The 14479-nt window shown below is 32.4% G+C and overlaps 1 pseudogene; it reads right to left on the bottom strand.

The window, feature by feature from the left end:
* LOC135213269 (dnaJ protein homolog 1-like) overlaps positions 1–3706 on the bottom strand; it is a 20613-nt pseudogene extending 16907 nt beyond the window's left edge.
* Positions 3707–14479: the final 10773 nt, after the last annotated feature.

Genomic DNA, 14479 nt, shown 5'->3' on the forward strand with positions numbered 1-14479 from the left:
TTGTAAAAATTTTTGAAAAAGTACTTTGACACATTTTGTTTCATTTTTTTTTTATCATTAGTTGAAATTTGATTTATAAATTGAATTTTATATTCCCAACTAGAATAGTTGTATATACTATTATAAAAAATATGATAAATGTCCCTATCATTGTTATTGGGAGCAATGACAGATGACGAAAAAGTGGATGTTTGATTAAAAAAAAATATTTTGGACTATTTTTGTCATTTTTTATCACCAGTTGGCCTTTGATTTTATAAATTGAATTTTATTTATTCCCAACTACATTTTGTTCATACTATCATATAAAAATATGATAATGTCTCTATCATTGTTATTGGAGCAATGACAGATGACGAAAAAGTGGATTTTGGAAAAAAAAATAATTTTTAATAAAGTTTCATTTTGACTTGAATTCAACTAGTTTGACTTTGATATAATTAATATTACTTCTCTAAATATTAAAAAGGCCGAGTTAATTCTTTTTCATAAACTTGTAAAAATTTTTGAAAAAATATCTTTTGACACATTTTGTCATTTTTTTATCATTAGTTGAAATTGATTATAAATTAAGATTTATATTCCCAACTAGCATTTTGTTCATACTATCATATAAAAATATGATAATGTCTCTATCATTGTTATTGGAGCAATGACGGATGACGAAAATGTGGATGTTTGATTAAAAAAATATTTTTGGACTATTTTGTCATTTTTTTATCACCAGTTGGCCTTTGATTTATAAATTGAATTTTATATTCCCAACTAGCATTTTGTTCATACTATCATATAAAAATATGATAATGTCTCTATCATTGTTATTGGAGCAATGACAGATGACGAAAAAGTGGATTTTGGAAAAAAAATTAATTTTTAATAAAGTTTCATTTTGACTTGAATTCAACTAGTTTGACTTTGATATGAATAATACCCCCTTCTCTTAATATTAAAAAGGTCGAGTTGACTCTTTTCATAAACTTGTAAAAATTTTTGAAAAAACATCTTTTGACACATTTTGTCATTTTTTATCATTAGTTCGAATTTGATTTATAAATTGAATTTTATATTCCCATCTAGCATTTTGTCCATACTATCATATAAAAATATGATAATGTCTCTATCATTGTTATTGGAGCAATGACAGACGACGAAAAAGTGGTTTTTGGAAAAAAAATTAATTTTTAATAAAGTATTATTTTGACTTGAATTCAACTAGTTTGACTTTGATATAATTAATATTACTTCTCTAAATATTAAAAAGGCCGAGTTAACTCTTTTTCATAAACTTGTAAAAATTTTTGAAAAAACATCTTTTGACACATTTTGTCATTTTTTTATCATTAGTTCCAATTTGATTTATAAATTGAATTTTATATTCCCATCTAGCATTTTGTCCATACTATCATATAAAAATATGATAATGTCCCTATCATTGTTATTGGAGCAATGACAGATGACGAAAAAGTGGATTTTGGATTAAAAAAAATTAATTTTTAATAAAGTTTTATTTTGACTTGAATTCAACTAGTTTGACTTTGATATAATTAATATTACTTCTCTAAATATTAAAAAGGCCGAGTTAACTCTTTTTCATAAACTTGTAAAATTTTTGAAAAACATCTTTTTTGACACATTTTGTCATTTTTTTATCATTAGTTTGAATTTGATTATAAATTGTTTATTTTATATTCCCCAACTAGAAATTTTTGTCCATACTATCATATATGATAATGTACCTATTCATTTGTTATTGGGCAATGACAGATGACGAAAAAAGTGGATTTGGATTAAAAAAAATTAATTTTTTAAGAAAGCTTTTATTTTGACTTGGAATTCAAACTTAGTTTGGACCTTGGAGATAATAATTAAATTAATGACTTCTATAATTAAAAAAAAAACAAAAAATTAAAAAAGGCTGAGTTAATCGCTTTTTCATAAACTTGTAAAAATTTTTGAAAAAAAACATCTTGTTTTGAAACATTTTGTCCATTTTTTTATCATAAAAAGTTTTGGAATTTGGCATTAGTTTTGAATTTGATTTATAAATTGAATTTTTATTCTTCCCAACCTAGAATTTTGTCATACGTATCATATAAAAAATATTTGTGATAATGGACCTATCATTGTTATTGGAGCAATGACAGATGACGCCCAAAAAGTGGGATGTTGATTAAAAAATATTTTTGGACTATTTTGTCATTTTTTTTATCACCAGTGCCTTTGATTTATAAATTGAATTTTATATTCCCAACTAACATTTTGTCAGTAATCAGTAATCAGCATTTCTTGGTATAAAAATAAATACATGTATATCTTTTTATATATATATTTATTATGATAAGGCAAAAATATCAAACTCTTCTGTCTCATTATTATTATTATTTTTATAAAAAAAACTAATGTCTAAAAGTCTCAGGACGTGTTAAAATTGATTTAAAAAAAAAGAACAAAAATTTTCTCACGAGACAAGAGAGAGAGAGAGAGAGAATTATTAGTTTTTTGATCCTTTAAGACTCTCTGGTGTTTGGGAACGCGATAAATTTCATTATTATTATTATTATTATTATTATTATTTTAAATAATAATAATAATGCATTAACGACTATCGGCAATAATTTGAAAAGATTATTTCTGACGTTTTCTAGCAATAAATCTGGAATTTGGATGTCAAAATGAACAATGATATTTCCCTTTCTGGAAGGGTTGTCAAGAAAAGGTAGACCATATCCTGAGAGTATCTTCGTCGTCTGAGGTGTGATAATTATATTTTTGAAATCGAGTGTGACCCTTTGGCCTTCTAGAGTTGGGACAGACACGCTGGTACCACACCAGGCGTCTCTGAGGGGGATTTTGACCGAGTAGATCAAATTAGTATCGTCTCTCTTAAATGCCGGGTGAGGCTTTTCCCTAATAACGAAAATGATATCAGCCGGGACCTTGCCAGGCGACTCGTCTCCCATTCTTTCGAATTTGATCTCAAAACCATCCTTCGTACCGGGCATAATGTTAATGCTCAATATTTTCTCTTCTCTCCCGGTGGTATATTTTCCATCATCGCTAAACACACTCCGCGTGATTTTCATCTTTTTGATCAACTCCCTTGAGCTCATTTCACTGCGAGGGTCACGTACAGGTCCCGGTAGATTGGAGGATCCTGATGATGATGATGATGATGATGATGCCTTCCCCCCCTGTGATAGTGTTTGTGATTACAGTTGAAACCTCCCATTCGATGCCTACTGATGCCTCTCCACATCATACGAATATCATCATCATCATCGTCGTCTTCATCATCATCATCATCGTCAGAGTTATTAAAGAAATGATTAAATTTACCGTGGGTGCCGAAGAACTGATGGAAAATGTCGTCCATTGGACCGCTAGTAGTAGTAGTGGTAGATGTATATGTGAAGCGAGTTTTGGGATCGCTAGTATGGGTAGAGGTATATGTGAAGCGAGTTTTATTATTACCCTCCTTAGGTACCTCCTCATCCTCCATTTTACCTTTCACATGTTGATCGTAACACTCTCGCTTTTTCACATTGCTCAATATTTCGTAAGCTTGCGAGACAACTTTAAACCTTTCCTCTGCATCCGATGATTTATTTTTATCTGGATGGTATCTAAGTGCCATTTTTCGGTAAGCTCTTTTAATATCTTCCATTGAAGCATCTTGGGAGATACCTAGAATCTTGTAATAGTCCATGCTGATGATGAACTAAGTTTGGTTGGCTGCGCTAATGCGCATTTTATATTCAACAACGCTGAATGAATTATCTGGGAGCTATATACTACATATATGTAAATTAAAAGAGACAACCAAATATATTCCCCCTTTGGATTTATTCTTAATCAGAGTAATGGATATTAATAGAGTTTTATGTTTTGTTTGTATAAAATTTTTTAGAAATACCAGTGCTAGCTAGCTAAGGAGGGTTGCATTCTTCATTCAAAGTCATTTTAAAAAGTTTAAATAGTCGCAAGGAGTAATCTCGTCTGCATCGTTGCAGATTATAAAATTGTTAATAATTGCAAGTTGAATAGTCAGTCAATCATTCACCTTTATTTAACAACAAGTCGAAAGTCTCTAACACAATACCATATAGGCTAAGTTTATGAAAAGGTTGTTAGAAATGTCGAATAAAACAAAGTCAACTTTTATTCTAGGTTCATATATCATATAGTATACCTATCGCTCAAATTCAGTCTTTTCAACTACATTCTCCATTCAAGTGTTATTTTAAAAAAGTTCAAGTATAGTCGCAGGGGCTCTGGGAAACTCTTATGAGACTAATCTAGCTTTGAATGAGGAAATATAAAATTCATGGAAAAACTTATCAGGACTTGCTTGGCCTGTATCCACTAAACTAACTAACTTACCTAGACTATCGATCCTTAACGATTCCTATAGAAGCCTAGAGAGGGTAGCCGGTATCTTTGCCTAATTTTACCCCGAAAAGTATGGATAAGTATGTGTGCGTTGTTACTGTAACATATATAATCAATCTTGCAAAATAGCGCAGAAGAAGTATTGAAGCAGAGAAGTATTGTTGTTGTTATGAGAATTAGAGATATCATCATTAAGATGTTAATTTAACAAGCATCCTTCCTTTTCAATGTCAAGCCTATACACACTTTAGATATACTAGCAAAATAGGACTACTGCACTGCTGCTGCATCATTATGACAGCTCGTGTTTCTTTAGTGCAAAGCAAGCAAGCAAGTCTGTGTAGAGAGATTTATCCAGATTCACTGTAAGAGAAAATCCTCTCTGCATCAGTGCTAATCACACAGCTTAAATTTATACCATATTAGATGAAAAGGTTTTAGGAATACTGAAAATGTTATTTTCAATATAGTTACAGACCACACAGCACAATTGAATTTATACATATTTGGCTAGGAATATTTTTACTAATCATATCAGCGGTGGAAATTTCACGAGAGAAAGGTATTTGAATGAAAGAGTACTTCTACTACTACTTCAGTTAGTAATCATTTTCCTTTTTGAAAAGACTATTTGAACAGAGAAAATGATTTTGAACTTATAATACTTGCGATTACTTATTATTTAAACTTTTAAAAATAATAATACTTTGAATTGATTTGATCTTGTAAGAGAACGCACACATATACTTCTTATCCCTACTTGGAGTAAAATTATTATTAGGCCAAGATAGATACCACCGACTACCATCAATCGTTAAGGACCGATAGTCTGAGGAGGTAGGTAGGTAGGTAGGTAGGTAGGTTAGTTAGTTAAGCGCTGCTTAAGTTCTGCATATTTCCTCATTCAAAGCTAGATTAATTCAGTAGGCCTTTTTAAATCATCTAAGAGAGAGATCATATATGATCATTATCAGCGGTGGAAATTTCCATGAGAGAAAGAAGGTATTGAAAGAATGAAGAGCACTTCTACTACTTCTACTCTACTACTTACTACGACTACTACTTTAGTTTAGTTAGTAATCATTATATTTGGCTAGGAAAATTTTTACTAGGTAACCATCTATTGGTGATATATTGGGATAGTATAGGTTTCTTTTAATAATAATTAAATAATAATAATAATAAAGATAGGATAGGAAAATAATACAATTTTATTATTTAGAATGTTAAGACTTTCTTTTTAATCATTTTAGAAATTTGCTAAAATAATTTTTAGTGGCAATGGAATTGTCCAAGTGGCTGGTTGTAAATCTATTCTTATATGAAAGAATTGTTTAATTTTTTCAGAATGTAAAAGTTCATTAATGTTCTAGGTTTGGCCATAAAGGTGCCTCCAGGAACTCGTCATTCTTTTATATAGACTTTAAGTATTTGTTTGTCTCATATCACTTAAAAAAAAAAAAAAACGAGTGGTACAGGACCATGATGTACGATCACGATATACCACCCTCAAGAAAAGTACATTATAACGCATCCTCCTGACATCGGAGTACAAAGGTCTTTAGCTCCGTTTATCACCAACAATGTTAGGAGGATGCGTTACGTAGGGAATGGTGGTATACCGTGATTGTACATGATCCACTCTGTACCACTTTTTTTACCCTATCGCCACTTTTGAAAACAGTATTTCGGCAATGTCTCTCACAAACTTTGTTGGTTTGTTCTAAGACATGCCTACGTATTGGAGCTGGTATCTCTCACACACAGCGAATTATGAAATGGCCGGAGCTCACCGCAGCAGCATTGATGTATCGCAACACCTCAAGTATAACCACACCACTGATCATTTAATGATAGCCCAGGAATTGTCAGGCTGTTACAAGATATGCTGTATTTCTCGGAAACTTGTCTGAAAAACCGTTTGAGCGTGAAAAAAATAAGAGGCCACACAGAAGGGAGAAGAACTATTTCGACTAGAATAGCTAGCTAGCAACGGCCGCCATTTTGAGCGGTTTGTTTACGTTTTACGCGTATGAAATGCATTCCAGGACAAACGTCCACTTGTAGAAAAAAAAAACTATGCAAAACGCGGAAAAAAAACTAGCAAGTTGCAATGCGATTTGTATTAGAGACGTAATTATTATTATTATTATTATTATTATTATTATTATTATTATTATTAGTATACTTATACAATGGCGAAATAATCTCGGTTAGAACAGCTGATTTCAAACCAAAATATTTTCTCTCTCTCTCTCTCTCTCCTCCTTTTACTTTGCACAGTTTGAGTAATTAACTCAATATTTAGGAAAGATTTCTGTACAAGAAATGTAATATTTCTCCTCTTATCGCTAATTTTGACCACTTTTAATTCACCTGGAAATTATGCTTAGGTAACTAACTGTAGGTACGCCTCCTTTCACTCTCAGTCCGACTACCGTTATCTCGGCGAGTCTGGCTGACAAAGGCTTCCCATTCATATTTTTATATGCTTACTCATATGCTTTATCCCTGTATCATGAAACAACGTAATTAATAAAACTAAATCTGCCCAAAGCGGACGACGATCATGTTATCGCATTCTTAAATCTCTCTCTCTCTCCTCTACCAACACATTGAACGAAGACGACCACCGTCATCTCGACGAGTGCTAAAAGCCTGCCAAAAATCTCTCTCTTTTTCCCTTCTCTACTGACACATTGAGCTAAATATATATAGTATTTTAACATAAAGCTAGTGCTGCCGAATTTCCATATATTTTTCCTGTTAGTTTTCTAAAATATCCTTATACTTTGGAGCATTTTCAAAGTTTCTTCACCGTTCTGAATTTCCCCGTACCTGACAACAATGACTGTCATGAGAGCGGTATGTCTGCCAAGAAGAGATCTTCCCGAGTCATTCCCACACCCTTTTTTCTGACAATTCTCAAAGGTTAAAATGAAGCTGTGGATACAGAAGTTTAAACAAGATTTTTAAAAAAATACAGTTTTTGTTGAAGCCCATTTCTGAGATTCTGTCAATGTTCGTATCTCACAACAAAATTAGACCGAACGCAAAGAATCGTATATCTACAAACTTCTCACTGCAATGCCACTATAACGGTGTTGCGCCTACAGACAGTGAAAGTGTTTGACAGCACAATACTCCCTAGTGTTGTTCACAGCAAGAGTTATAAAATAGACTTAATAATTATTAATAGACATCGCCTGTTCCACCCATGTTAGTTGTTACTAAGCGTAAGTAAACTATACGCTGTTCACTGGGCTAATAAGGTACTTAGGATTGTCGTATAAAATTTGACTTACCTTAATTCTGGATTGATGATCTGTAGCCGTCTGTTTCGAATGAGCTGTGATTAAGCAAACCGGCCTATTTATATAAAAATTCCCATGCATAATCATGTGTGCAGGCGTACATAGTATACCGCCTGTGGCAATCATTGCTTTCACATTATATGTACTGAGCACTAGCTCAATCCAGTTTCACCGTGTTTGTTTGCAGGGAAATCGGTCTATCTTTTTTTAATATGTACTGATTAACAGCTCATTCCAAAAAAAAAAAAACTTTTTCTCTCCGTGAGTGGGTCAAGCTAAGGTCAATAGGTCTTGGGTTGTTCCACATTCCCGCCACACCTATCTTAATGATAATGACAAATGCCCGGCAGCGGTGAAAGTTCCCTGAGATACGTACCTCTTCTTTGTATTTTTTACATAAAAGATTGCACAAGTCAAAAGTTCTTGAAGAGTTCTAGTTATAAGACATGAGATTTTAGTCATAAGACAGAGATTCTAGCTATGGATGAGATTTTAGTCTTATGATACCGGTTCAAATGATAGTCTTTTGACACAAGATTCTAATTATAAGACAAGATTCTAGTCTTATGAGATTCTAGTTATATAACAGAATATTCTAGACTTATGACACCATGGAATACATGCATTATTGTTATTATTATTATTATTATTATTAATTAATAATTATTTATAGTAATAATACATCTTATTATTATTATTATTATTTTTATAATGATAATACTAATAATATCTCTTGTTTACTAATTGTTCAAAAATAGTATATCATTTAGCTTAAATCATGATAGAATTTTAGCCTAAATATAGGTATTTAACTTAATTTACGAGTAGTTTATAATTTTAACATAACTGTTCGTTTTTTTCCCTGCCTATTAGACCTAAAAGGCCATTTTCTCTAATTGGTTACATATATATATATACACACACATACTATATATATATATATATATATATATATATATATATATATATATATATATATATATATATATATATATATACTATATATATATATTATTTATATACATATAATATGTATGTGAATTTACATATATGCATATATATACACGAATGCATACAATACTATATATATATATATATATATATATATATATATATATATATATATATATATATATATATATATATATATATATATATATATATATATATGTATGTATGTATGCATTCGTGTATAAATATGCATATGTAAATTCACATACATACTTATTGTATGGATATAAATGTAACATTATTACATAAATAACTTATATATATATACATAACAAATATATATATATATATATATATATATATTATATATAATATATATATATATATATATATATATATGTGTGTGTGTGTGTGTGTCTGTGTATGTGGTGTGTGTGTGTCTCGTGTGTGTGCGTGCGTGTGTGTGTGTATGACTCCTTGGAATTGTTTTTTTTTACTTTCCATTGACGTTAGCTTAAAAATCACCATATAGTTTTGTACAAATCATTGAATATTAGTACCTAGCTACCCACGCACTTCCTTTTGGGATACGACCCCAAGGCTTACAGGAGTCTTTAGTCCCCCCTCCAGCTACTACGGAAATCAAATATATATAGAATATATATAAATATATTAATATTAATGTCAAGAGTTTAGTAATCAAAAATTCTCCTAAAGATCTTCCAGGCTGCATATATGAAATTCCTTGCAAAAGTGTGATAAAGGTCATACGTACGGCCAAAACTGGTAAATCTCTTTCACAATGTCTCAAACAGCATCAATATTCTGTGAGAACTGGGCAAATATCGAAAGCATTATTCGTAACATATGAGAGATTTAGACCATCCTTTTTAACTGGGAGTCAAAGCAAGAGCAATTCATCCTTGTAATGACACAGTTAAAAGGAATATCATTGAATCTTGTTTCATCAAGTCAAATAATAGAAATGTTCTAAATTTGTAAGTCTGGTTTATTTAAACTTGATGCTTCATAATGAAAAAAAGTTGTAGATAAATATAAGCAACAAAATTAATATATTCAGTTTTTACATGTTTTAGACTGTAAAGAAACTTTGTCATTTCGGTTAGGGTCAATCTGTTTAGGTTTGTGACCGTGTGATATCTGATAATCCTGGATTTATCTCTTTTAATTTTTACCCTTTTGACAATTAACCATCTGGTATTCTTGTAATTTTCTACCGACCCCCTAAAGACAAGACCAGAGACACACCCAACAATAAAATAAAAATTCCCCACCTGGAGACGATTAAGAGAGTAACTCACACCCTTGGGAAATCCAACCCTTTTGCATTTACCTACCCAAATACCTTAGCCCAAATCCCTGATTAACGTCCAACAAAAGACATCGCCCAAAGACTCTGGGGTATATGAGATCCCATGCCAGGACTGTGACCAATATTACATCGGATTTACAGGTAAATCACTTCCCCAGAGATTAATACAACACAAACGGTCAGTTAGGTATGGACAACAGAACTCGGCTATTTTCAACCATATAAATGAACATAACCATAGAATAAACTGGAATATGTCACGTGTAATTTATAGCAGCAACTGCCGGTACAAGAGTCAAATGATGGAATCGGCCTTATTAAAAAAAGAGAAGCAGGTAATGAACATCTCAAAAGGGAATTGGACATCGGACATCGTCGACGCAGTGTTCAATTCAAACCAACGCTTAAGAAGATTAAAGGAAGATTATCAGCGGGGGTGACCTAAATTGGCTTACTTGTGGACGAATCTCTTGGTATAAAATACCACCTTTTCTGTAACTTTTCTCATTCATATACCTGAAGAGAGAGACAGCAGTCTGCTGATAGTACTTTTCTCTCTACATGTGGTGTTTTTTATGGGCTCCTTTTATTAGATTATATATATATATATATATATATATTATAGATATATATATAGATATATATATATATATATATATATATATATATATATATATATATATATATATATATATATATATATATATACATATATATATATATATATATATATATATATATATATATATATATATATATATATAGATATATATATATATATATATACACACACACATATATATATATATATATATATATATATATATATATATATATATATATATATATATACGTATATGTATACATACATGCATATATGTGTGTATGTGAAAACTTGTGTAATAAGTAGAAAAGTAAGGAGAAAACTGTACATAGTATACTTGAACTAAATAAAGTTTATGGTATAGTGGACAGACTAAAAATTTAATATGTAAATGATTTACGGATGCCTGGAATAAAAGACAAATTATTCCAAGAAATAAAATTTTTTCTTGGAGACCGGAGCCGAAGCCTGTATCGGAACACGAGAACAGCGAGTAGCCGACTAGTTTGGTGTAAAATCGGGCCCCAGAGACAAACTGATTGATTTGTGGCAATTAAAACTGGCGTCACAACATCAGAGACAATGTTTTGTTCTTTCCCATGGCTGTCACTTAGTGACAGAACCGTAGCTGTACGTACAAAGCTGTGGATAAGAAAAAGGATCGCAGATTGAATGGGGAACGGGTTTATGTTTCAAGATTTCACAGGACTGATTGGGGAGAGAGAATGTGTTTTTTGCAAAATGAGAGTTATGATGTTAAATAGAAACGGGAACATGGAAGTAATGGATGTTACCATGAATGATGAAAGAATATAAGCGGTTGATTTTTATATAAACATAAGTAAATATAACGGTGGTGTTAGTATAAATAGAAGAGGTGATGAGAGGAAGTATAGCAGGAACGCCAACATGGTATTGTGTAATTAAGCTGATGTAAGCGTGATGGGACAGTGACAGATGTGGAGATAGGTGGAACTGAAATCCATCAATTAAGAATCATAAAAATAATCGCCCGTGAAAACTGATAGCAGCAAAGCACCATGAAAAAAACATAGTCAGTCATTAGAAATACATTTTATTTTGTTAAGAAGTCCAACTTCCATGAACTTAAAAATACCACGACAATTGCAGTTTACTTCTTCTCCAAGTATTGTATTCTACATACTTAGCAAGCAATTACTGGTAAATCTACTGTTTATTATCTCCCAGATAAAATTACTGGCCATGTTAACAATACACACACACACACCGAGGAGAGAGAGAGAGAGAGAGGAGAGAGAGAAGAGAGAGAGAGGAGAGAGAGAGAGAGAGAGTCAATAGAGATAATGTAGTTTTTTGAATAAGGAAATTATTTGGGTCACCTGTATTTAAATTCTTATGTTTAATGTTTCAGCAATTTAAGAGAAGTGATTTCCTCGTCGAGTACTTATAACACCCCCCGCAGAACTCACATTACCAAAAGGAAATGGAGTAGGAAGAGTTGAATAAACAAGAAAAATCTGCAATGCTACTGCTTGGGAAAAGATTATAAAATGTCCAAGTTTCTGGGGGGGTGTCACGGTACACGTAAACTAATGTTCCACCCATTTCCAACACCTGGAATATAGTCGAGTGATAAGACAAATATTCCTTTCGCGAGGAATGTGGGTATTACTCAAGATGTTCTCCCGCAGATGCACTACAAATAAGGGATATCTCCCGGGGCGCAATAATTTTGATTCCCTCTCATTTAGCTCTCAACAACTTGACAGCTTCACTGAATTATTATGGAAGAGAATTTACGAGTTCCTGGAAAGACTATTCGAGTTCTCATAAAATGTGCCCCAGTTTTTCTCTTGGAATGGGATTTTGGTGGATTGGTTTATTGGTGGATTTATTTCTAGTTTTCCTAGTTAGATCTTCCAAAATCTAATATCTTTATATTCAGCCGCTGAAACAGCCTTCTCTGCTGAAGGAATTCTGTCTCCATGAAGATAGTGGGAGTCTCGGTCAGGCTCAGAATTTTCCAGGTGGGATGATATCCAACTGCTTCTTTATATGTGGGATTTCCCATTACTCTTATTGCCTCAATTTCCTTCTCTACGGCAATTATTGCACTGGTTTGAGATGAGTAACCCTCACCACACTGCTCAAATGGCTTTCCTCTCCAAAATTGTTCACATTGCTGGTTTGCCAATTTAGATTTTCCAAGTTCTATGATTCATTCTTCATTCACTTAATAGTGAAAGGTAGATCCCTCTTCATAATTTTCCTTTGTGTAAGAGTTTCAAATGGTTGAAAATTATATCAATAATTGTATATGCTAGCATTAAATGTGTTTCCAACTCCTAAACTGTGGCCAGTAAATTCTTAACGATCTAATATAAGCAGTCGCCACTTAAAAACAAACATTTACAGCCAGTCTGATACTTGAGGTGCGAGCATTGGGAGCAGAGAGAGAGAGAGAGATAGAGAAGAGAGAGAGAGAGAGAGAGAGAGAGGAGAGAGAGAGAGAGAGAGAGAGAGGCTTCAAGTTTCCAAATATATAGTCTCTTTTTCTCTGATTCTCAAAACTTGACCGGCTATTTTCGGAAGTCGATCTGTATCCTTAAATTGCCAAAAGACTACAAAATTTTACAAAATCATTCTTCACTACTTATCTCAGAGTTAAGAAAACTGTGCTATTTTTTCCACCAAATCTAGGCAAAGTGGGGGATACTATATGGTTATCTCAAAAACAGCCAATAACACTAGCGGATTTTTACTAGTAACACAATATGTTATCAGAGATCTAATCAGAGTAAAACACTCCTTTTCAATCTAAGTGAATATTTTCATTCGAGTTTCATGTAAGTTATTGATTCCAGTCAATTTAGCAAAATGTTAAGAGACCTTGTTACTTTGTAACTGTAATAACCATTATGTCCTCAAAACATTTTATTCCATAACCATATTTTTACTTTGTATACGCTCTTATGGTTATTCCTTACATAGTTAACGTTCCCTTCCACAAGTCACATTTCTCCCTATGCTTAATTGAATGACTTCGACAACAGATGCTAATAATTCTTCGTTCTGCAATGCTCATTTATACAGTACTTTAATTGTCCCATGCCTTAATTCTAACGTTGCTTGAAAAATGCCTCTAATCACGGCATGTCTCTTATTCAAGTCAAATCATTTAGGGGAAGAATGTTATTATCAAATTCATCAAGCCAGCTTTAAAGTTAAGTGACAATAACAGATTCTTCTCATACTGTTTGCAGGAATTCCTCTCGACTCCTGTTTTCGGAGTTTTCTGCAGTTCTTCCTTTCTGTTTTGTTCTCAACAACAAGGTTAAATTTCATGACTTGACTCTTCGAGATCAAAGCAGAAAGCGAGGTACTTGTCATATAGCAGGGAAAAGGTTCGCACAAAGAGAAAGAGAGGAAAGGGAGAAGTGAAGTGAATGATTTCATTCTCTCTCTCTCTCTCTCTCTCTCTCTCTCTCTCTCTCTCTCTCTCTCTCTCTCTCAAAGAGTGAGAGGTGGAGGATCGAGGCTTTAAGTCTCGAAAAGAAAGAATTTATTTTTTTAAATTATTTGTTCCACTGTTCGACGGACTCATTATTTTGGTAAGAAGTACAAAAGTGGTCTGTCATAAAGACCCTGTTCATGGGGAGGTGCACGATTAAAGTATTTATCCAGAATACAGATATCAAATAGACTAAGCGTAGTGTATCGACAGTTTTTGCTTATCTAAACAAAATTTATCTTCCCGTTGACAGGCTTCAAGTTTCTTTCACTGTATCGCTATCTTGTTTTTCCGCTTTCCCCCTTAACTTGGAATAGCTTTAAGCTGGTCTGACACGGACCCCTGCTTTAAAAAATCTACCCCAAGGAAGGTATAAATTTAAGTTTATTGCATCT

This window comes from Macrobrachium nipponense, chromosome 42, assembly GCF_015104395.2.
Source record: "Macrobrachium nipponense isolate FS-2020 chromosome 42, ASM1510439v2, whole genome shotgun sequence".
Lineage (NCBI taxonomy): Eukaryota > Metazoa > Arthropoda > Malacostraca > Decapoda > Palaemonidae > Macrobrachium > Macrobrachium nipponense.